Source organism: Sinocyclocheilus anshuiensis, unplaced genomic scaffold, assembly GCF_001515605.1.
Source record: "Sinocyclocheilus anshuiensis isolate Anshui unplaced genomic scaffold, SAMN03320099.WGS_v1.1 scaffold854, whole genome shotgun sequence".
Lineage (NCBI taxonomy): Eukaryota > Metazoa > Chordata > Actinopteri > Cypriniformes > Cyprinidae > Sinocyclocheilus > Sinocyclocheilus anshuiensis.
Window position 1 is genome coordinate 79145 of NW_015539868.1, and position 5921 is coordinate 85065.

The following is a 5921-nucleotide window of genomic DNA, read 5'->3' on the forward strand; positions in this document are numbered from 1 at the left end:
ACAAAGGGAAAAATTATGTGCAGTGATGTAGGAAGTAACAAGTGCTGAGGTAGGTTGTTGTCATATTGCATTGTGGGAAATAGAGCATTACACAATGACATTTGCAGAGTAAAGAATTGCACGAGAGGTAATATGGGAGATGTGGTTGAAGTATAATAATACAATTTTCATTTAAGCCCTTTTCGCGCCGCACTTCTCTCCCTGTTAAACACGTACAGCAAGCGCTGCAGACGACGCATTTATGGACTACTATTTCCACATTCTACGTAGTACAGTTTCCGCTCAGTGTTTAGCGCACCTACATACAGATAGTTTCTCATGAGAATGCATGAATGCAATTTTTTTTTTTTTAAACAATTCATCATATTCTCTGCATTAGCATATATATATATATATATACACAATATAACAAGACAATATAAGTCTTTGCTATCACTTTTTATCAATTTAACTTCCTTGCTGAATAAACGTATACATTTCTTTCAGAAAAAGAATAAAAATGTACTGACCCCAAACTTTTGAAAGGTAGTGTATATTGTTAGAAAAGATTTCTATTTTAAATAAATGCTGTTCTTTTTAACTTTTTATTCATCAAAGAATCCTGAAAAAAAGTATCACAGGTTCCAAAACAATATGAAGCAGCAACGGTTTCCAACATTAGCCAAGTTTCCATCCGGTTTTTGCGATGTTTTGTTATCGACAAAGAGAATATGCGTGAAAAAAAAACTGTTTCCATCCAACTGGCCTTTTACCGATAAAATGGTGTGCGTGATGACATCATCCCTAAAAAACGAATTGTCGCATAAGTTTTGGTGTATCGCAAAAAAAATTGCCCTTGAGCTGTTTCCATACATAATTTCACCTATATTGCATAAAATATATAGGCAAGTAGCCTGTGCTTTATCCATTTAAAACAAAACTCAATTATATAGCCTATTATTAAATTGTATAGTCCTACATGAATTATTTTTATTAACAAGTGTCATGCATTGTTGTTTTTTGTACTTTGTTATAGACCATTTAGATACTTGATCATCAAGCAATAATCATAAACAGGAGCAGTTGTATTTGTATTATTTTTCTGATTAACTTTTATTAGGAAAATAGGAATGTTTCTTTCGGTTATTTTATTTCTCCTATAGCCTAACCGACAACCAACGATCGTTAAGCCATTATTAACCGTTAACCGACAAGATTAATTTAAATTAGAATTAAATGAAATTTGAATTGATATGTGGCTGTGACCCATTAAAAATAGCTAAGCAGCATAAACAACAGAAGGTGAGGATTCACATGGTCATTATAAAACATTATAAAGCTATATATAAAAGAAATATATTTTTTCTAAATAATTAATGAATTAACAAAACGAAAGAAAAAAAGTGCAACAATTAGCAGCCTATGTGCAGAATTTTGTTTCATTTTTCTGATGTGCTCTTGAGAAAGCGGCATCCTGTTTGTTTCCTTTATTTTACAAAAGCACAATGTTTTGTTTTTATTGTGAATGTACACAAATAAAAGAAATATTTAGAATAGTTTTGAATAATGTCTTACTCTTATATGACCACAAATGAAAGAGTAGGCTATTGGAAGTCGTTTCCACTTTTATAAGGGAAAAAAAAAATCAAGTTGATCAAATATTACGTTAATAGCCAGATTCCACAACGCATCTACTTAAATGACGTTGATCAAATTCCACAACACATTTACTTACACAACATTTCGAATGAGAAAAAACTAGAACGCAACCAAGGCCAAACTGAGAAACAAAAACAATTAATTTATTGTTTCAGGTTATGCAGTCGATTAGTTTCCTTTACCTCTCGATCGCAGTTGTAGTTTCTTTAGTTAAGTCGCATCCCCATAAACTGAAGCTATGCGGTCTGTACTGGAAACTCAATTGATTAGTTAGTCTCTCGGGTTTGAGTCGTTCGTTTTTTCGTCACGTGCCCGATTCCCAGCTCTGTATCTAACAACAAACACAAACATTACATACTATAATATTTGATATGTAATTATTATTCAAAAAATAAAAACACTTCAAATGTTGCTATGTTTTGCTTTGATGGCCGTAAATGCAGGGAATCCATGATAAATCCTAAGCAAGCAAACTAAAAGTCAGTTACAACTAAATGCACTGGGTGAATGCGCTTAACAAGCTGTTCCTCCATCTTTGGCAGAGCTTTAAATGTTAAGTGAAGTGTGAAGCTGATTGGTTGGTTCTTGTCACATGACCTGCGGTGTGTTTGCAGCATTCTGAAAATTATTTAGACTATATTCCATATAAAACAAATTAATTATAAGCATGTTTAATGTAACATTTCAACTTAAAAATGGATAAGCGTAATGCAGCTGTCTGTAAGTTTGTCATGTATTGTATACATACAGTATAGTGCAAAAACATCAGCACCCCTCTACAGACATTATGCTTGTGAATGGCAGATTTACACAGACACGCATTTTCTTGTCTCACCAATAAGCTGATAAGCATTTATAGAGCAAATAATGAGCAATGTAGGGCACGGTAAAGATAAATACAATTGCGAGTGATGGAAATGAAATGTGGAATATTTGAGCAATGGCAAAAATGTCACGTAAGAATGTTGTCTATCTGGATAATTGACAGCGGATGTAAGATGAACACCATTATGTCACCAGACTCAATTTTATGACGTGGTAGTGTGTCCCAAAACGTGCATACTCTTTAGCTACACACTTAAAAGTATCTACTTTTTATTCGTGAAAAAAGTACATACTTTTAGGGTATAGTATAAGGATGCGAATTGGGACACATTGTATCTCATTGTTCCTTGGTTGTCATGGTTTCTAAGCATGCGTTCATTTGTTGTCATAGTTACTCATTGTTTCATTGATTATGTTCACCTGCTCCTTGTTTAGATTTAAATTTAGATTTAGATTTAGAATTAAACTGTATTTAAGCCCTCAGGTTTTCCCAATTTCCACCTTGCGTATCGTCTTTGCGTTTGTGAAACTGTTGCTTCAGTAAGGTGTTTGGACATTTTAATAACTGTTGACAAGATATTTTTGACTTGCAAATGCAGCTTTTGCTTTGTTATTTTCTACGGAAGTAGTTATGTTTTAGGAAAAATAAAGTTGTTCATACAGTTTCATATACAAATATGGGTCTTTTCGTATTAGGTAAATGCATTCAAAATTTAGCTTTTTCTATTAAATATCCCAAATTGGTGATGAATTTGTGCTTCTCTCAGATTGTGTATTTGTTAACACACGCTACACGATTGTCACACACATGAACAAGCACCAATTTGCATTCGATTTCAAGCATTTGTCTGCAATTTCCGCAAAACTGTAGACGAGTGAAAATTAGGGCTAAAATCATGCAGTGTGTGCCCTGCGTCAGATTGATAAGCAATTCATGAGGATGAGATGCTCTGTAGTACTTAAAGCAGTTATATATATGGTTTAAATGGATTAAAACTGGAAAAGCAGAACACTCTGCTTGTTTGGCCTGAACATCCATGTCTCAAGTGGTCCACCAGAGGGCAGCAGAGCCTTTTTTAATGTGAAGCCCTTGATGAGAGACTGCATTGATGGAAGACTGAATGCAACGCTGTCAGATTACATCATGTCTCATTCACCGGTGAGAAAACATGACAGTACAAAGCGCATAATATTACAATAATAGCGCCTTTCATTCTCGCTGGAACACGCTGATGACGTATCATGTCTGTGCAAACAGGGTGCACAGAGGTATGCAAATACATTTGACAGGCAGGCAGGACAGCCTATCGTGATGTTCAGACCGAACATTTTGATTGGACGAACACTTTATGGTCCTACACCTTCCACAGATGATATAAATACATTTAGACCACTTAACTTAGTGGTTGCTATCGGGATGTATAGAGACTTTCAACCAGCATAACAAAAAATGTTTTTGAACCAAATTACCTACCCTGCCTTTAAGAAGCGCCCACAAGTGTTAGATTAAGCTATATTTAGTTTTTTAAATGGTAATACAAGATTTGCAATTGCACTTGGATTATGTCACTATTTATGCGTCCACATATGGAAAACGCAATTGAAAATACAATTTGCAATTCCTTTTGAAAATGGTCCTGCAAATTCCTCCATAATATATTTCTGACCAAACAATGCCACCAAAAACACTATTAGGCCAGAAGAGTTTCCTCAGAGAAAAATAGCCTACCTATAGCACAAAAATAGTTTTCTATAAGTGGAAGGGAATAGATTTGTTTAGATTTGTAGATCTGATTTAGAATAGTGGTTCACATTAAGTAGTCCTACATGTTTGTTTATTAGGAATACATTGTTCTTATGTATTAACATGAACACTGTAAAGTGACCAAAACATACTCCTGGTACTGTAAATGGTAATGGCACTTAGTAGTTAGTTTATGAATTACATTTGGACACATTTTACCTCAATGTCTTGTCCAAGAAACAGAAAATATTGTAGAAGAAACTACGAATACCAAGTAACATCAGTACAGGCTGTACCAGTCTAAAGCAAGAGAATGTAAAAGAGCTGTCAATCAAAGACACAATAATTATATTACAATGAATACAGGCAATTAATCATTTAGTTAGATATTAGTTAAAGTGATTATATATATATACATATACATACATATATACAGCATAAACAACAGAAGGTGAGGATTCACATGGTCATTATAAAACATTATAAAGCTATATATAAAAGAAATATATTTTTTCTAAATAATTAATGAATTAACAAAACGAAAGAAAAAAAGTGCAACAATTAGCAGCCTATGTGCAGAATTTTGTTTCATTTTTCTGATGTGCTCTTGAGAAAGCGGCATCCTGTTTGTTTCCTTTATTTTACAAAAGCACAATGTTTTGTTTTTATTGTGAATGTACACAAATAAAAGAAATATTTAGAATAGTTTTGAATAATGTCTTACTCTTATATGACCACAAATGAAAGAGTAGGCTATTGGAAGTCGTTTCCACTTTTATAAGGGAAAAAAAAAATCAAGTTGATCAAATATTACGTTAATAGCCAGATTCCACAACGCATCTACTTAAATGACGTTGATCAAATTCCACAACACATTTACTTACACAACATTTCGAATGAGAAAAAACTAGAACGCAACCAAGGCCAAACTGAGAAACAAAAACAATTAATTTATTGTTTCAGGTTATGCAGTCGATTAGTTTCCTTTACCTCTCGATCGCAGTTGTAGTTTCTTTAGTTAAGTCGCATCCCCATAAACTGAAGCTATGCGGTCTGTACTAGAAACTCAATTGATTAGTTAGTCTCTCGGGTTTGAGTCGTTCGTTTTTTCGTCACGTGCCCGATTCCCAGCTCTGTATCTAACAACAAACACAAACATTACATACTATAATATTTGATATGTAATTATTATTCAAAAAATAAAAACACTTCAAATGTTGCTATGTTTTGCTTTGATGGCCGTAAATGCAGGGAATCCATGATAAATCCTAAGCAAGCAAACTAAAAGTCAGTTACAACTAAATGCACTGGGTGAATGCGCTTAACAAGCTGTTCCTCCATCTTTGGCAGAGCTTTAAATGTTAAGTGAAGTGTGAAGCTGATTGGTTGGTTCTTGTCACATGACCTGCGGTGTGTTTGCAGCATTCTGAAAATTATTTAGACTATATTCCATATAAAACAAATTAATTATAAGCATGTTTAATGTAACATTTCAACTTAAAAATGGATAAGCGTAATGCAGCTGTCTGTAAGTTTGTCATGTATTGTATACATACAGTATAGTGCAAAAACATCAGCACCCCTCTACAGACATTATGCTTGTGAATGGCAGATTTACACAGACACGCATTTTCTTGTCTCACCAATAAGCTGATAAGCATTTATAGAGCAAATAATGAGCAATGTAGGGCACGGTAAAGATAAATACAATTGC